The sequence below is a fragment of the Lemur catta genome, chromosome 4, assembly GCF_020740605.2.
Source record: "Lemur catta isolate mLemCat1 chromosome 4, mLemCat1.pri, whole genome shotgun sequence".
Taxonomy (NCBI): Eukaryota; Metazoa; Chordata; class Mammalia; order Primates; family Lemuridae; genus Lemur; species Lemur catta.
This window is the reverse complement of record NC_059131.1, coordinates 54,178,327-54,198,586: the sequence shown is the minus strand read 5'-3', so window position 1 is coordinate 54,198,586 and position 20,260 is coordinate 54,178,327.

The following is a 20,260-nucleotide window of genomic DNA, read 5'->3' as shown; positions in this document are numbered from 1 at the left end:
AGTGGCTCACGCCTGTAATCCCAACACTCTGGGAGGCCGAGGCGGGAGGATCGCTTGAGGTCAGGAGTTCGAGACCAGCCTGAGCAAGAGCAAGACCCCCGTCTCTACTAAAAAAAAAAAAAATAGGAAGAAATGACCTGGACAGCTAAAAATATACAGAAAAAAATTAGCCGGGCATGGTGGCGCATGCCTGTAGTCCCAGCTCCTCGGGAGGCTGAGGCAAAAGGATTGCTTGAGCCCAGGAGTTTGAGGTTGCTGTGAGCTAGGCTGATGCCACGGTACTCTAGCCTGGGCAACAGAGCGAGACTCTGTCTCAAAAAAAAAAAAGAAAGAAAATGTGTGTGGCAAATAAAGATAAGAATAAATTTCCTATAACCTCACCATCTAGAGCAGTGTTTCTCAACCCTGGCTGCACATTACTATCTCTTGGGGAACTTCTAAGAAATACCATGAACTTTCTTTACCAATAACTTGGAGTTTAAAAAAAAGAAGAAGAAAAGAAATACCATAAACCATCTGCAGAGAATCTGACTCATGTGGGATAAGGGGGGTCCTGATGTTCACATACACACACACACACACACACACACACACACACACACACACACACACACACACACACACACACCCCTACACATCTCACCCCATTCATCAGCAAATCCTAGCAATCTACCATCAAAATATATCCAGGATCTGAACACTTCTCACCAATTATCTGTTATCACCCTGGGAACAAGCCACTGCCTTCTGCCCGAATTATTGGCGTACCCTCTTAACTGGTGTCCGGCTTCTATCTTCAGCCCTCCTCCATCTTTTACCTCAATCTCTTCTCCACATTACGCTCTCCAGAGTGATCCTTTTGAAACATAAGTCAGTTCAGGAATATACCTGCCTTTGGGAAAAGGATGTAAAAAATAAAAATAGGCCAGGCTCAGTGGCTCACACCTGTAATCCTAGCACTGGGAGGCTGAGGCAGGAGGATCACTTGAGGCCAGGAGTTTGAGACCAGTGTGGAGCAAGAACAAGACCTCATCTCTACTAAAAATAGAAAAGTTAACTGGGCATGGTGGTGCACACCTGTAGTCCCAGCTATGCAGGAAGCTGAGGCAGAAGGATCCCTTGAGCCCAAGAGTTTGAGGTTGCAGTGAGGTATGATGATGCCACTGCACTCTAGCCCGGGAGACAAAGCAAGACCCTGTCTTCAAACAAACAAACAAACAAAAAACAAATAAATAAAACATAAGTTAGGACATGTACCTACTCTGCTCAAGATCCTCCCATGGCTCCCCATCTCACTCGGCATAAATGGCAATTCTCAGAATAGCTATACTACACTGTCCTACATCACCTGACCTGGCTGCCTCACTGCCCTTGTCTCCTCCCACTCTCCCCTTTGCTCACTGCACTGGCCTCCCTGCTATTCCTCAAACACAGCAAACATGTTGCTGCCTTAGGGCCTTTGCATTTGCTGTTCTCTCTGCCTAGACTCCTTTGGTAGCTGTCACCTCTCCTTCAGGTCTCTGATAAAGCTCATCAGAGGGGCCTTCTCTGCCCACCTTAAATAAACCTGCCAGTCTCCCCTGCTCCCGCACTCCGTAGACCCTCTTATCTGCTGTACTTTTCCCCAGGGCACTTTTTTTATAATTTTTTTTTTTTTTCTTTTTGAGATAGTCTCGCTCTGTTGCCTGGGCTAGAGTGCCATGGCGTCAGCCTAGCTCACAGCAACCTCAGACTCCTGGGCTCAAGCGATCCTTCTGCCTCAGCCTCCCGAGTAGCTGGGACTACAGGCATGTGCCACCATGCCCAGCTAATTTTTTTCTATATATACTTTTAGCTGTCCAGATCATTTGTATTTTTTTTTTTAGTAGAGACAGGATCTCGTTCTTGCTCAGGCTGGTCTCGAACTCCTGAGCTAAAACGATCCACCTGCCTCGGCCTCCCAGAGTGCTGGGATTACAGGCGTGAGCCACCGCGCCTGGCCTCCAGGGCACTTTTTACCAACACACCTGTGATATCTTTTTTGTTAAGCTCAGAACCCAGACTTAGAGTCTCACAAAGTCTCATGAAAACATTCTGCTTCCACCTCTAATCTGTCTCTGCTGAGGTTCATCAGTCCCATTGTCTGCATCTCCTCATCCTCAAGCCTGTGTCCTCCAAACACCTCCCTCCTCCTGCCTTCATCTGTCAGCTCAGGAAAATGAACTCCCAGAACAGTCACCAGGTTTCCAGCCCCCAAAATGGCCCAAATTCAAGTCCTGGATTGAGCTTTGCCAGTGAACTTATTAATTAATTAATTATTTTTACTTTTTACACAAAGGAGATCATAACATTCCTATTGTTGGACAGTTGGGGTTTTTTCCAAGTTTTTACTATTGTTGACAACCTTGAACACACCCATGGTTGTTTCCTTGAGATAAATGATTTGAAGATGAATTATGAGTCAAAGGGTACACGATTTTCAAGGCTTCTGGTGTGTATTGCCAATTTCTCTTCCAGTTTATCTAATTATACTCCCACCAGCAATATGGGGTGACTTTTATAGTCTTCTGTCTTTGACAAAACTGTGCATTTAAAAAACACTGGGAACTGCTGGGTGCAGTGGCTCACGCCTATAATCCCAGCACTCTGGGAGGCTGAGGCGGGAGGATTGCTTGAGCTCAGGAGTTCGAGACCAGCCTGAGCAAGAGTGATACCCTGTCTCTACTAAAAATAGAAAAATTAGCCAGGCATGGGGGCCCGTGCCTGGAGTTCCAGCTCCTTGGGAGGCTGAGGCAAGAGGATCTTTTGAGCCCAAGAGTTTGAGGTTGCAGTGAGCTATGATGACACCATTGCACTCTACCCAGGGTGACAGAGCGAGACTCTTTCTCAAAACAACAACAAAAAGAACACTGGGAGGGGAAAAAAAATTATATCTTGTTTTAATTGACATTTTTGGTGAAGTTGCGTATCTTTTTATGTTTCCCTTTCTCTAATGATTTGCCTCTGCTCTTTTTCTTTTGTTGGGATATTAAACTTTTTTGCCTCCTGATCTATACCTTGGCAATATGCATGCAAGTATTTTTTTTCAGTTTTTCACTTTTCAATTTTATTTTAAACCTTTTGACATAGATAATTCAGAAATATTTACAAAATCCAGTTTCAAAATTTTTTTCCTTGCAGCTTTTGGTTTTGGTTTCATGTTTCTAGGAAACAAGTTTTAAATAGCCCCTATGATATTTCCTGACATCTGAGACCTAATATTTATTAAGTGGGGAGGGTTATAAATCTCACTCATTCCATCTCTCAATCCACCTAATCGGTAGCTTTCAAACTTTTTTGTTTTCTCCTGTGACCTGTAGTAAAAAAATACATTTCACGTTGCAAACTACTACACATAAAAATATTTATTTTAAAAAATTATTTTAAAATATTTTATGAAACATTACTTACCCTAACTACATGTCATATAGTCTGATATTTCCTGTTTGACTAATTCTATTCTACTCTATTCTATCTCATTTTTTTAAAAAAGTGTTGGTTTTGACCCAGTAAATTGGTTTAACAACCCATCAATGGAGTCTTGACCCAGAGTTTGAAAAACAAAGAAAGACCAAGACCGTGAAGAGGCTGATTTTCCCTCTCCCCAAATCTTACCTCCTTCCATGCCACTTTCCCTTATTTCCCACTCCAAAGGGGTGATGGAGAGGTCAGACAATCATAAATCCATAAAGGAACACTGAAGACTTGTGTGGGAGCGCTCAGGCTGAACTAAGCTTTGATTGACATCTAACAGGCAAGAGCAAAAACTCTGGTTTTGAATTTCAATCCCGAGGTTTAGAATAAGGTTCCTTCTAGTTCCCTGGTCCTGAAATCCTCACTCTAACTATACTCGCTTTAATGTAGTCCTAGAAAACTCCTCTTGTCTACTGTATAATCCCGGACTTGGCAACAAATGGTCACCAGGATCTGCTCCAGCTCAGCTGTTCTTGCAATTACAGCCCAGGAGAAGGGTGATATTACTTTCTCGGGCAGAGAAACTAATCTGATGCATTCTTTACACGTACGTTTAGACTGGCATGGAGAAGCCAGCCCTACCGTGTAAGAATGGAGACTCATTGGATAACTTACCCTGAAATAAACGCTGATGATATAAAGGGAATAAAGAAGTGATGAATCCATTAGAAAGTCCTCATAAGATACATCAGTCTAGGATTTGGGGTCAGAAGACCCGAATTCAAGTCCCCATTCTGTCTGGGATTGTTCTGGGTCAAGTCAAAACTCCCCTGTGCCTCATTTTTCTCATCCACAAATGGTTATAAGAATAGCAGCTTTCTCAGGATTGTGGAGAAATGCAATTGAAATAACAGCAAGGTGCTAAGCAATGGTAGTTGCTGCTGTTGTTGATTCATACACAGGCCTTCCAGACTTTGAAAGGCTGTTGAACTACCAGCCATTTAATTTGGTTAGTGATTTGTGCATACAGCTTCATTCCAGTTAGAGCAAATGGTCCTAATATCCTTCCCAGGGTTTTAGAATTTAGGCCAGGCACCTCTGCTTATTGCTCGTAGGACTGTCTGTGCCAGGGCAGGTTTCTGTGCAATGATCCCCAAAGCACAGCTAAACCTAGTCAAATTCACAGCGTACATTTTTATTTTCTCTTTTAGACAGCCTTCAGGGGTTCCTCGAGAGTAAGCACAGCCTGCCTCCCAGGCACCTCCGAGCTTTCTAGTTTGTAAGCCTTGCTTTTCCTCCTGCCCCAGCGGTCCTCTCACCCACTAACCCCCGACCAGTGCCTTTGGAAGACGAGCTCCAGTGCCTTTGGAAGACGAGCTCCGGGAATCTTCGAATAGTTAAGATGAGTTTAACACTTTCAGGGATACAATGAGGTCAGAACTGCAGATATGCTGCCCAAGTTTGCAGCCTCTAATAATGAAACTATCTATGAAGGGAGCAACATGCAAAGCTTAGGGTGAATTTATAGCTCGGAATGTTTCTACGGAGGCTTCTCAGGTGACAGGGCACTTCTGTTTCCTTTTTTCCCTCCCCCAAAAAATTTTCTGCTGGGGAAACACCTGGGGGGACTGCCTGGCCCACAGGGATTTCCCTTTTCTGAGAAGAGCCCCAGGGCCATGTCTGGGGTCCAGGACCCCCTTCCCCTGTGCAGAGCGGACTGATAGGGCTGACCTAACCCAGGCAGGCAAACCAGATTCTCTCTTCTGGGAATTTGAAACCTGAACAGAGAGTCTCTGAGCCTGGCAAGCTTGGAGCAGTGTCACATGAACGACAGTGTTTTAGAAAGAAGGTCCCTCAGCTGCCTCGGTTCCTGCCTGTCTGGGGCTGTTTGTTAGCTCTTCCTTCGGTTCTCTGAGCCACTCTGTCCCCTCCCAGTAAAGGCCTATTTAGATTAGGTAGTCAGAGCTGTTTTGGGAGGACTCAAAAGAAAACAAAAGCAAACACAAAAACAAAACCAAGGCAAACAAGAAAAGCATCATAAATATTGCAGCATCCAAGGAGTAGAGGCATGGTGTAGTGAAAAGACCATGGGCTTTGGGTCTTTATTTTTTTCCACTCTTTCCACACTCAAGGTAGTTTTGAATCTTGGTTTTCAACTGGCCAGCCGTATACATTTAGGCAAGTTACCTTTTCTTTTTTTTTTTTTTTTTGAGACAGAGTCTCGCTCTGTTGCCCGGGCTAGAGTGAGTGCCATGGCGTCAGCCTAGCTCACAGCAACCTCAAACTCCTGGGCTTAAGCGATCCTACTGCCTCAGCCTCCCGAGTAGCTGGGACTACAGGCATGCGCCACCATGCCCGGCTAATTTTTTCTATACATATTTTAGTTGGCCAGATAATTTCTTTCCATTTTTAGTAGAGACGGGGTCTCGCTCTTGCTCAGGCTGGTCTCAAACTCCTGACCTCGAGCGATCCCCCCCGCCTCGGCCTCCCAGAGTGCTAGGATTACAGGCGTGAGCCACCGCGTCCGGCCAAGTTACCTTTTCTAAGCCTTAATTTCCTTGACTGTAATAAAATGGAGATCACCTATTTCATAAAATTGGCTCTTTGATTAGTCGAGTGACATTTCTTGTGGTCACAAAGAGGCAATTTTTGCTTATTTCCTAGTCCTTAGCTGAATAACTGATAGCTGAGGCCTTTGGACATTGGTGATATTAGGGTACTTTAAATATCACTATATCTGAACATTTTATTAAACCAGGAATCCCCTTTTTAATACTTTTCGTACTTGAAGGGGTTTTTGTTTGATCACTTAAAATCCCACTGCACAGAAGGGCTGCATGGTGCTAGCAACTGCACATTCAGGATTGTTTTGTTTTTGCAATCGTGGTGAAGCACACATATGTAATATTTACCATCTTAGCCATGTAAGGGTACACTTACATCAACTGTGAATGTACAGCTCAGTGGCATTAACTATGTTCACCTTGTTGTGCAACTGCTTTAATGTGATTTAAAATATTTAATTGTATTGTAATTTGTTATGCTTTATGAAAATTTTTTATATGAATAAAAAACGTTTAAACTCTTTGTCAGATGACTTGTCTCCATTTTTCAAACTCCAGTAACTATTAGTATGAACTTGGTCAAGCTCTAAGTAGTTTTGAACTCTGCCCTGGGGAGCAGTTCTCAGAAGTTAGTGCTGGAAGAAAACTGAAAAGTTGTCTAGTCTCAGAGCCTTGATTAAAAGAGTTGCCCACTTTCTTGGTCATTCAGGCTTCAAACCGTTACTGAGCCTCTGTGCCAGGAACTAGAATGAGTGCTGGAGGAAGGACACAGCCAGGGGTGGCCAAGCCACTGTCTTTTCCCGGTGGAGCTCATGGCTGACCAGAGGCAGACAGGGGCTCAGCACAATAGGAGAAGGGGCCGGAAGAAGGTGCAGATGTGCATGAAAGGAGATTAAATGTGTAGCCTGGGACCAGATTTTAAAGGCTTCAAATTGACATGGAGAAGAGTTTAGATTTTCTTTTTTTCTGCCACAGGTAATGGAAGCAGCAGGGTGGGCGTGGAGGGGGAGTCAGACCTTAACAAGGTCAGACGTGCGTTTTAGAGCCAGCACTGGCAGCAATGTAGATAGAGGATGGGCTGGAAGGGCGCAAAACGGAGCTTAGTGAGAGGCCTATTGTACTCAGCAGCTTGGAAACAGTAAATGCCTTTTTAAATCACAGAGTGACAGAGCCAGGTCCACTGCCAGCTCTGGGTTCTTCCTAAGCAAATGTGATAGGATGGATTGTTCAAATCTGCAGTATCGGAATTTGCTGATATTTCCTTCCAAAGAGTCTCTCCCACCCGGTCCAGATTCTTTTTTTTTTTTTTTTTTTTTTGAGACAGAGTCTCACTCTGTTGCCCAGGCTAGAATGAGTGCCGTGGCATCAGCCTAGCTCACAGCAACCTCAAACTCCTGGGCTCAAGCAATCCTCCTGCCTCAGCCTCTTGGGTAGCTGGGACTACAGGCATGTGCCACCATGCCCGGCTAATTTTTTCTATATATATTTTTAGTTGTCCAGATAATTTTTATCTCTATTCTTAGTAGAGACGGGGTCTCGCTCAGGCTGGTCTCGAACTCCTGACCTCGAGCGATCCACCTGCCCCAGCCTCCCAGAGGGCTAGGATTACAGGCGTGAGCCACCGCGCCTGGCCCCGGTCCAGATTCTTTCCCTCATTTCACTGCCAGTTTCCCCATAGCCTTCCTGGGGGAAGGTCCCTCCTTGAGACTACAATGCTGGGAATGAAACTTGCTTGAAAAATGTGAAGCATTCCTAAACACCACCTCCACACTAGCAGCAGACTTTACAAAGCTATCTTTGTGCCTTCCAGATAAAGAGATCAAAGTTTCTCCAAGATCTGATTCCCCAGGCTGATTTACGTGAGGAAGGGTTTGGGAGGGGGCGGGGAGGAATAGGCATGATCTGCTGAGAGGAGGCAGATGGAAATTTCTGTTCCAAAGGTGAAATCCCCATTGTGGCTGGCAGTGTTGAATCTGCCCTAGCAAAGGAGCCACCTCTGTTCTCTGGCTGTGGGATCAGACACAAAATGTAGGGCAGAGTCCGACCTCGATCTAGAATCCTGTAATATCTAAGCCGAAAGGGTCCGTAGGCCTATCTAGGCCATCCCACCCATTTTATGAATGGGGAAACTGAGACCCTAGAAGTGGCAAACCAGACCTGGAAACACGTGCTCTTGGCTTTATGCCCAGTGTACGTGCCACAACTTTCTGCTGTTTTCATCCAGTAGTGTGCATGTATGTATGCGTGTATAGGTTTATAAGTAAGTAAAACTTGAGGGATGAATAAAACTGAACAGAATGTGTCCTAAAGCAGCTGCATTTTTTAAAAGGTGCTGATTCAGAAAGAGTCCAAGCCAAAATGGTCAGCCTTTGAGCAGCTCTATGGCCCGGTTTCCCCTCCTTCCTGTAGTGGGCTCCACACCTTCCCACAACCCCTTGCCATTAGTTGAGGACATTGGCACAGCTTCAAGTGGTCATGGTTAGGTGGGCAGAATGAGCTGGGAGAGAACAAATGAGAGAGACTGGGGTTGAGGAATCCAGTCTCCATATGCACCAATTAACTTTTTACTCCGGTGGTTTTCAACCCTGGCTGCACAGTAGAATCATCTGGGTTTGAGACTGTATGTCTGCTCAGCAGAGAAAAAAAAAGAAAAAAAAAATCACTTGGGCAGCTTTAAAAAAATCCCAAAGCCTAGGCCCCAAACCAGACTAATTACATCAGAATCTCTAGGGGAAGGGCCCAGACATTAGGAGTTTTCAAAACTCCCCAGGTGCTTACACTGGGCAGCTAAGGTGGAGAACCACTGCTCTTTTCCAAGGTCCTATCCTACATCTCTTATTCTGACCAGCATGTCATAGATGTTTGGCAATCTTTGTAAAAAAAAAGATTTGGAAACAGAGTGCAGACAGATTGCTGTGTCTTTCAATCAGGTTAAAAAACATGTGAAGTGTAAGTGTTCCTATGGGTGGTTTTCTAACTTGGGTGCTTTCTGCTGTGTGATAGCTCCTTGTATCGGCAGCCTGTATTGTGTCAGGGCATGCGTCGGTAGTGCCCCCCAATTAGACCCTAAGGTCTTTGCCACCAGGGAGGCAGTTTGGCCTAATGGTTAATAGGGAGTTCTGGAAGCCAACAGACTAAGTTTTTGACCTCGGGCAAGTTACTAAATCAGTGCAAAGTGCCTGGCAAGTAATCAACCTTATAAAAACTGGAGCTATTGTTATTATATATAGCTTTATACTTTCATGCTTCCTTGGGCAAAGTAGGTGTCCAAGAAAAGTTCACTGTTTGATGGGCGTAGTGCAGCACTGTCCAGTAGAAATATAATGTAAGCCCTACATGTAATTTCAAATTTTCTAGTAGCTATATTGCAAAAAGTAAAATGAAACAGGTGAAAGTAATTTTAACAGCACAGTTCCTTTAACTCAATTTATCCACATATTATCATTTCAACATGTAGTCAGTATAAAAAAGTATTAATAAATTATCAAGCTATTTTACACTCATCCTTTCCCTACTAAATCTTTGAAATCCAGTATGTATTTTATATCTTGATTCAGACTAGCCACATTCCAAGTCCTCAACAGCCACACATGACAGGTGACTACCATGTCGGATAGAGCAGGGCTAATGTTTCCTTCATATCTCCAAACCTGCATGTTGTAAGTTTCCATTAAATGTGCTCCTCTGGGCTGGTCCTGTCTCCTTTCGAGGACCCCTCCTCACGGCACCATCCATGCTCTGCCCAGACTTTATCTTGTTTCACCTTGAGCCTATTTTGAAAAAGGCCACATTTTTTTAGCCCATTAATAATATTGTATGCCCTGATTCTTGTGCAAGCATCTCCATGCCTTTGCAAGATCCATCAGCTTCATCCTTGCTTCAACTTGTCTGCTTACACAGGAGATTTATGACCCTAGGAGGAAAGCTGCATTTTCTGTCTTAACTTTTATGAAAGTATTTGGTTGACCCAAAAGGCAGCCTGCCCAGGGGCAGGGTGGGAAGTTCATAGGAGCCTCTGTACCTGGGACTCTTCCCACCCAGGCCCCGCCCCACCGGGGGTGGCAGCCCTGTGGCCTTTGCAGCCAAGCAGCATGAGTCATCGTGGTCACTTGTTAAACCTGAGCTCCAGTCTCAGAGCTGCTTTTGTTTTTCAGTTGAATAGGCAGCCCTGGACACACACACATACGGGAGGGCAAATGCAGTGACCAGGCTGAGGGCTTGGTTCTTAAGTGAGAAAACATACTGTTTGTCGTAACTACTGTCATATTTCTGAGCCTGGCCCTCCATGGCCACCCCAGGGGTTGATGGTCTCAGTCAGGGAAGCTCTCTACAGTTTAACTTAGGGTAGGAGGTTGGGGAAGAATTCAGATCCAGACTGAAGGGCAGAACAAGGCAGGAATTCATCCTTCCATGACTGGGGGGAGGGTGTCCACGGCCCAACAGGGACCCAGTGCTCCAGCCACAGCAGCAGAGCCTCTCCTTGTCCTCTCACATGGGCTTGGGGATTCAGTCTCACATGTATCAATTTGCCTTTTAACCCCAGTGGTTCTTAACCATGGCTGCACATTAGCATTCCCTGGGTGGCTTTTAAAATTCCTGACGCCTGGGTCAAAAACCAGATCAACTAAATCAGAATCTCTTGAGGCCTTTACTCTCTGACCAGATGATTTCCAGCCTCAGCGGGAACCCTCGTCTCTGTCTGTCCAGTAGTCCTGGAGTCCTCACTAGTCAGCAGGCCCAACAGTTTCCAGGCCCAAGAACAGCGATTGGACACCTCCTCTGCTCTCCCAGCCCCTGAGCTTTCCTCTGCCATCTGAGTGAGAAACTCAGAGGAGGGAACTCCTTTTCTCCTGAGGCACCAATCCTTCTTACATTCTTCCCTCCCACTTCAGAGAAGGCTGACAGGGTCTCCACCACGGAAACCGTGCTTTCAGCACTCTCTGCTTTGCTCTGTGTACTTTTCCCTCTGTTTCTTTCTCAAACTTTTAGTCTGTTTCACAGTCTTTTCCTTTTCAGCTTTTGAACATCCTTATGTCGTGCCCACCCAAAAAACCCAAATCCCTGCTTCCATTCTGTCTCCCCTTCACTTTCTACCTATCTCTTGGCTTCTCTTCCCAGCTAAGCTTCTATAATAGAAGGAGCAGCCCTTAAGGCAGTCTGCACTTTCTCACCTCTCCTCAACCTACCACAGGTGACTTTGGCCCCATCACAACAGGGCCACTCTCAACACTAACTAAGATGGCTAATGACCTCCTATCCACTAAATCGTTGGCCTGTTTTCAATCTCCCCTCCTTTGCTCTTTGGCTATGTCAATCACTTCCTCTCTTTTGAAATTCATCTTTGGTCTCTGGTGACTCTTCTTTTTACTGATTTCCACTCATCTCGGTGATGGTTTCTTCCTAGTTTCCTCTTCCTCAGCTCAGCCCGAGATTGGTATTTCCCAGTTCTGTCTTTGGCCTACTCTCCATTCTGAATTTATCTAACCCAAGGCTTTAACTACTACCTATGTGACGTTAACTCTCAAATCTTTGTCTCTGGTCTTGTATGTCCAGTTGTCTACCAGACATCTCCACACTAATATCCCTCTGAAAATGTCCAAAATGGAACCCATCATTTTTTTCCCATCAAATTTGTTCTTCTAGTCATCACACTCGAGTAAAACACTGGTATTATCATAAAGGTTAGGAACAAGAAAAGGTACCTGCTACCACCACTATTATTTAGAATTGTTCTGGAATATCTAGTCAATCTGATAAATCTTCTAAGAAAAAGAAAGAAGGCCGTTATCAATATTTGTAGGTGTGAAAAATTCCAGAGAATCACATGAAAAAGCGAACTAATCAAATAACTCAGTAAGGTTGCCTGTTACAAATTAGTAACATACTAAGACAATAGCATTGCTTTATGCCATTATTCCTTCATTCATTTAAAAAATTTTACTGAGGACTTATAATGTGGAGACACTCTTTTTGCTCTCATGAAGCTTACATTCAAATAATAAGAAGTAGATATCATATTAAAAAAAAATCCCACTTTACTAGCAACAATGGGTATAAAATATGTAGGAATGAACTTAACCAGTAATGTGTAAGACTTATTAGAATGAAACTATTCAGAGACATAAAGGGAGTCTTTAAAGATGGAAAGAAATACCATGTACATATGGACTTAGATTGGAGAATCTAATAAGAATTTTAAATTTTAATTTATTTATTTTGGAGATACTTTGATGCAATAAATTTAATCAAAAGTTTAAACGACAGAAAATCGTGAAGAAAATGTTGAAAAAAGGCTTGTGCTACCAGTCATTACCATCTAGTACACAGAAGCAAAAACCAAACAGTGTGGAGCTGGCACATGAAAAGACAAGCATATCCATAAAACAGAAAGAAAAGTCTAGAATAAAAGATGTGCTATCTAAGAAAGGCATCACATATCAATAGGGAAAAGGATGGGTTAGGGAATGACAAGAAGTTTCACCTTGATGCCAAATCGATCACACAGGTAGGAGGTGGCTGCCTGAAGTTCTAGTCAGGCTGTGAGGCCTAGTCTAGGTTTAGCCAGGAGTTCTGCATTTGATTAGAAATGTCTTCCAGGGGCCGGGAGGGGGAGACTGACTTCACTCAGGCCACATATTTGCCATTCCTGGATTAGTCAATAAATATCATTGGGACAGGGAGCCAGCAATTTGGGGAAAAAAATTATTAGCTCTTCCTGTCATATATACTCAAATAAATTTCAGATGGATTCGATTTAAGTAGTATAATATTTTAAAAAATGCAAACATAAAATACTAGAAGAAAAAAAAAAGAGGAAATTTAAAGAAACAATTACTGCAGTTAAGGGAAGGACTTCCCAAGTGTGACATTAAAAACAGAAACCATAAAGTTAAAGATTGATACATCTAGCTACTTAATCATTAGAAACTTCTGTAGAGCAGAAGTTAAAAGGAAATGGACAAATTAAGAGAAAAATGCAGTATATATGATTTTACTATATAATGAACTCCTCAATCAATAAGAAAAATATGAACACCCGTATTGAAAAAGGTGAAAAAGATGTGAATAGGCAATTCACTAAAGGAGAAATGCAAACAGCTAAGAAACATATATCTTTCATCCAAAGAATGAAAATGAAAACAATGATATACCCCCTTTTCCAGCTGCCAGACTAGCAAAGAAAAATCTCCAGTGTGGTTAAGGATGTGGGAAACAACACTGATATGGAGAAATCCCAGCTAATTGGGCCTAGTCACGATGGACACAAAATCTACTTTGTAATGGTTTCTGATTTCTTTTTCAGAAAGCAGTCAAACAGCAGAAGGTGGTATTTACTGGAGAGATATGCAAAAAGTTGCACAAGGAGAACATCTCTGTAGCTAAACTGTAATTCTGTAAATTTGTGGTTAGCGAGAATATCCTGTCAGACTGCTAAATTCTAGTTTCCCTTTCTGGTTCTAGAACATCTCTTCTAAAGAAATGGGTCATGAGTGCTTAGGCTATTTTTCCGTAACAAAACTTTAACCTATGGATGCCCAAACCTCTTGCTAAAATTTAGGGTATAAGCTGGCCCCACTTCTGGGTACAGTGAGACAGCCCCCTGCTGGGCACCACAGTGTTGGCCTGAGCCCAGGGGGCCCACCCAGATGGGCTGTCTCCTCCCTTGTAAGGAACAGGGCACTCACAGGTCTCCAGCCTTCTAATCAGGTGAGATCGACCTCATCTGACACATAAACAATAAACCCCACCTTGGTCATCTCCCCCTGGGTGAGCAGAGACACCTCCCCAAAGACACCTGGATGGGAGTTGTGTCTTGGAATGGTGTCCTCGAAGATCATCTTCATTCTGGTTCAAATGTGATTTCACTTTCATTGTGATACACAAATAATCAATGGAGTAAAAGTGGGGAGGTTTTATTAATAGTGTAAAAGTGCTCATAGAAGGTACGTCCTGATACCTTCCTAGGTCAAATAGGCATATTCATATACTGTTGGAGGGAAATTAAATTGGAGGACAATCTATTTGACTTTTGATAGGGCAAAAAAACCAAAAAACCCCCCAAAAACCACGAGACCATTAAAAATAGTGAGAGCTGGGCCGGGCGCGGTGGCTCACGCCTGTAATCCTAGCTCTCTGGGAGGCCAAAGCGGGTGGATCCTTTGAGCTCAGGAGTTCCAGACCAGCCTGAGCAAGAGTGAGACCCCTCGTCTCTACTAAAAATAGAAAGAAATTAGCTGACAACTAAAAATATATAGAAAAAATTAGCCGGGCATGGTGGCGCATGCCTGTAGTCCCAGCTACTCGGGAGGCTGAGGCAGAGGATTGCTTGAGCCCAGGAGTTTGAGGTTGCTGTGAGCTAGGCTGACACCACGGCACTCACTCTAGCCCGGGCAACAAAGTGAGACTCTGTTTCAAAAAAAAAAATAGTGATAGCTTTGCCTATTTAAAAATAATAATTAAAACAACCCTCTTGCACATCAAAAATATCTTCAATATTAATGATAAAGGGTTAATATCCTGAGTATAAAGAGTGCTCTTACGATAAATTACACAAAAGATGCCCACTCCAGGAAGAAAACATGCAAAAGATACAAAGGGGCAATTCATAAAAGAAAAAGTATAAATGCAAAAATCATGAAAAACATTATTAGAAATTATAGAATGCAAATTAAAAATCACAAAGAGATCCTGCTTTTTGCTTAACAAAGTAGCAAAGGCTAAAAAAGAAAGATGATGCTCCACGTTGTGGTGAAGGTGCAGGAAAAAGGGGCAGAGTGGTGAGAGTATACTTTGGTAAAATCTTTCTGTAGAGTGATATTTCTCAAAGACTGGTTAGGGGCTCTTACGGCTCCATGAGATCCTTTCAGAGGTCTGAGAAATCAAAACTATTTTTATAATAATATTCAGATGTTACTTGCCTTTTCTACACTCATTAGCATAGAGTGCAATTTTCCAAAGGCTACGTGATTTGTGATACTGCAAGAAATTGATGCAAAAACAAATACCTGAGACTGACTCCAGTGTATTCTATTGCCAGAAATTAAAGAGACTTGCAAAAATGTAAAAAAATGCCACTTTTCTCATTAAATATTTTTTGTTTTGGAAAAGTTATTTTTAATAAAACTATATCACTTATGTTAGGATTGAATAGGTTTACTATAGTTATTTTAAAAATAATTTAATATATAAATATTTTAAATTTTTCTATACTTTATTTATTTATTTTTTTTCTGAGACAGGGTCTCAGCTCTGTTGCCCAGGCATGATAGTGGTAGCATCATCATAGCTCACTGCAACCTCAAACTCATAGGCTCAAGTGATTCTCCTGCCTCAGCCTCCCTGGTAGCTGGAATAAATAGGCATGCACCACCATACCAGGCTAATTTTTCTATGTTTTGCTAGAAACAGGATCTCGAAATGTTGCTCAGGCTGATCTCGAACTCTTGACCTCAAGCAATCCTCCTGCCTTAGTCTCCCAAAGTGCTAAGATCATAGGTGTGAGCTACTGCACCCGGCCTCTATGCTTTAATATCTAGGACAGTTGATATGAATAGAAATAACCCACATAAACAAAATTCCTTTTAGAAACCTCTAATTTTTAAGGTGTAAAGGTATCCTAAAACCAAAAAGTTTGAGAAGTGCTGTTCTAGAGCAAGGGATAACGTACATCAGAAGTCTTGGAAATGGAGCTGCCCTTTAATCTAGACATTCCTCTTTTCAATAATTTTCCTAAGAAATAAATCAGAGATATATCTCAAGATATTTTTGTGAATACATGCACCACAGTATTATTTAAGACAGAAAAATGTAAAAACAACTTAAATGTCCATAAATAGGAGATAGGACAAAAATAACATATGGCTAATAAAAAATACTATTATAAAATTGTGGTGAAAATATGCACAATTGATTAAGGTAAAAAACTAAATACAATGAAAGAATAATCTTCTCAACAAATGGTGCTGAGACAACTGGATATCCATATGCAAGAGAATGAATTTGGTCTCTTGTACCAGACACAAAAATTAACTCAAAATGGGTTAAAGACCTAAATCCAAGGTCATCAAGATTTATACTATTGTTTTCCTCTAAGAATTTTATAGTTCTAGCTCTTACACTATAAAACTCTTAGAAGAAAACAAAAGTATAAATCTTTGTGACTTTGGATTAGGCAATGGTATTTTAGACAATAGCAACAAAAGCACAAGCAACCAAAAAAAACCAAATAGATAAATTGGTCTTCATCAAAATTTAAAAGTTTTGTGCTTCATCCTGGATAGAGCTGGAACCCATTCTACTAAGTGAAGTATCACAAGAAAGGAAAAACAAGCAGCACATGTATTCACCATCAAATTGGTATTAACTGATCAACACTTCAGGGTGTCGGGCAGATGGGAGGGGGAGGAGGGGATGGGTACATACACACCTAATGGGTGCAGTGCACACTGTCTGGGGGATGGACACGCTTGAAGCTCTGCCTCGGGTGGGGCAAAGGCAATATGCGTAACCTAAACATTTGTACCCCCATAATACGCTGAAATAAAAAAAAAGTAAAAAACAAAAATCAAAAAACTTTTGTGCTTCAAAGGACACTATCAAGAAGGGTAGGCCAGGCCGGGCGCGGTGGCTCACGCCTGTAATCCTAGCTCTCTGGGAGGCCGAGGTGGGCAGATTGTTTGAGCTCAGGAGTTCGAGACCAACCTGAGCAAGAGTGAGACCCCGTCTCTGCTAAAAATAGAAAGAAATGATTTGGACAGCTAAAAAAAAAAATATATATATATATGTATATACATATATATATATATGTATGTATATATATATACATATATATATATAAAACTAGCCGGGCATGGTGGTGCATGCCTGTAGTCTTAACTACTCGGGAGGCTGAGGCAGGAGGATTGCTTGAGCCCAGGAGTTTGAGGTTGCTGTGAGCTAGCCTGATGCCACAGCACTCTAGCCTGGGCAACAGAGTAAGACTCTGTCTCAGAAAAATAAATAAATAAATAAAAAGTAGATTAGTGCTTGCCAGGGATTGGGCTGTGGGAACTGGGGATGGGGGATGATGGGAGTGACTGTTAAGACTCACAGGAGTTTCTTTTTGGACTTGATAAAAACATCTGGCATAAGATAGTGATGCTGATTACACAATCTTGTGAATATACTAAATCTCACTAAATTACACACTTTAAAATGGTGAATTTGGCAAAAAAAAAGAAAAAAGAGGCCGGGCGCGGTGGCTCACGCCTGTAATCCTAGCCCTCTGGGAGGCCGAGGCGGGTGGATCGCTGGAGCTCAGGAGTTCGAGACCAGCCTGAGCAAGACCCCGTCTCTACTGAAAATAGAAAGAAATTATCTGGCCAACTAAAATATATATAGAAAAAATTAGCCGGGCACAGTGGCGCATGCCTGTAGTCCCAGCTATTCGGGAGGCTGAGGCAGGAGGATCGCTTAAGCCCAGGAGTTTGAGGTTGCTGTGAGCTAGGCTGATGCCACGGCACTCTAGCCTGGGCAACAAACCGAGACTCTGTCTCAAAAAAAAAAAAAAAAAGAAATGAAATGGTGAATTTTATGGTACATGAAACATAGTTTAAAAAAGCATACAAATCAACATGTAGAACATGATCCCATCTTAAAAAGAGTACTATATTTATATATGCAGGAAACAGAGAATAGAGAATTTTAACAGCAATATGGATTTTTGTATGTATTATACATTCATGTATGTTCTGTACAGACTTGTATTGCTTTCTTAATTGAAAAAATGGGCAACAAAAGTTATTAAGGATAAAATAAAACAAGGTACAGGCTGTCCATTTAGACTCTACTCACTGTGGTTGAACTGCTCAGGGAATAACCAGTTTGGCATCTTCCACACCTGAGCAACTAAGTGGGTAACGTGTTTGCTGTCACTTGAGGACAGTGGCCTCAGCTCCCCACCCAGGCCCACTCAGCCCAGCAGCAGGTGTCTGCAGGCATAGGCAGCCAGTCACCCTATCCCCACTGTAGTGGACACACAAATTCCAGTGCACAATCGGGGGCACCTGAGCCCTCACTGTTTGGGCATGAGGCCAGGGGAAAGCAGGGGCAGGGGTTTGGGCGTGCTTCTGGGGATAACTCCTCCTTGTGTGTAACCTTCTCTGGCATGCCCCTCTTCTCCTTCCCCTCTACTGTCCTCTCCTCTTCCTCACAAAGTCTAAAGCGACAGGCAGGGTCAAGGATGTTCACAGCAAATCTCTCTGGAGCCCCTTTCCTTCTGCTTCCTCCTCAGCGAAGCACTCATGAATAGTTACCCAAAATGCCAAGCTGGGGCTTGTTGCTGCCAGTTTTTTTGTCAACTTCCGCTTTTCTCTCCAGAGTGTTTACAGAAGGCCTGTGTGTCAGAAGTCAGCCCTGCGGCAGGAGGCAGAGGCAGGGATGGGTGTCCACAAAGGCAGCCTTATTTTCCAAGGCAGCCGGAGAATTGTGGGTATTGTCTTATCCAGTCTTCTCAGCTGAAGGACTAAGACCCAGAAAGGGGGAACAACTTGTCCAGAATCACTCAGAGAGTTGACACCAGAGTCAGGAGTAGAACTCAGATCTCTGATTCTCAGCAGTGGGGTTTTCCTTGAGAGCATCAGCCCCAGCTAGGAGCCCCAGAGCCCCAGGCAGGTAGACAAGAGCACAGCCAGGGTCAGAAATATGAAGAGACAACGATGTCCCACAGGCAAGGATGCCCAAACAGCATGACTTTGGGGGAACTTTGTTCTGTATGGAAGGCTGAAGGGAGAGACAAGAGACTGGTAGGCCTTGCACAAGAGACTGATGGGGAACAGATTCTGAAAGGCCTTGAAAGCTATGCTGAAAAATTTGGATTTTCTTTTGTAGACCGTGGGTAGAGGTGGGACTTGAAGTCCTTTAAGCAGGGGAGCAATGTGGTTAGATTTAAATTTTAAGAGGGCCAGGCTAGGCAAGGTGACCAGAGGGCTTGGTAGTCCTTTTCCGGCTGTGACTGCCTATTTATATGTCTGGCCGGGTACCGTCTCCTTGGCAGGGGGTGACAGGCCCAGGGATGCTGGATAGTATGTGGTCCGCCACTTGGGGTAGCCAAGAATAGCAGAGAGTGAGGTGGGTTCAACTCACACACCTCAAGCTGTTGGTAAATACTGTTTACTTTCCAGGTTGCAGAGGATAAGTAGCTGCTCTAGGGGTGAACCCAAGAGCAGTGATTTACTGTCCAAACTGCCGGCTGGGTGGGGCATGTGGTGGTGGTGTACGTGTGTGTATCTCTGTGCCGAATGGAGCCAATGAGGCGATTGGGGGAGACCAGTCTTCTGAACACATGATACAACTCCTGTGGCTATGACATGACAGGTGTCTGTCAACCCGTTCAGGTTCTTCTCTATTTTTTTTTTTTTTTTGAGACAGAGTCTCACTTTGTTGCCCGGGCTATAGTGAGTGCCGTGGCATCAGCCTAGCTCACAGCAACCTCAAACTCCTGGGCTTAAACGATTCTACTGCCTCGGCCTCCCGAGTAGCTGGGGCTACAGGCATGTGCCACCATGCCTGGCTAATTTTTTCTATATATATTTTTAGTTGTCCAGATAATTTCTTTCTATTTTTAGTAGAGACGGGGTCTCGCTCAGGCTGGTCTCGAACTCCTGACCTCGAGCGATCCACCCGCCTCGGCCTCCCAGAGTGCTAGGATTACAGGCATGAGCCACCGTGCCTGGCCTGGCTCTTCTCTATTGTGGCAGTGGCTGTGGCCAATAGCTGGTGGCAGGAATGGGGCTGTAACAAGACAGCAACTGCAGAGGGGCCTCACTGATTTCCAGTCCTCAGACTGGAAGAGGACAGCTCGAGCTGCCCCAAAGAAAAAGGACAAAGGAGAGGAGTTCTGAGACGCAAGTCCCCCTAGGAGAGGGGACAAAGTGAGTTAAATTTCAATAGTCAAACTGTCTGGTGCCTGATAGTCACTGCCCTACGACATAGTTCTCTCTTACCTGTACCTTTCCTTCGTATTCGTTCCTTGGTATCTGCCTTTAGTGAGGTTCCTTTCAAATATAACAAAACAAAAAAAATTTTTTTTCCCTGATTCTCCCCCAAGTTTTTGTCTATTTCTGTGCTTCCTTTGCACCACCAGGTATTTCAACAGTGGACAGTCCTGCCTCCACTTCCTCACTGCCTTGGCCTTCCTCTCCTGCTGCACTCTGGCTTCCCCCACCACCATTCTGAAATTCTGCTCCCCAAACATACTCATTCCAGTGACAGTCTTCCCCAGTCTT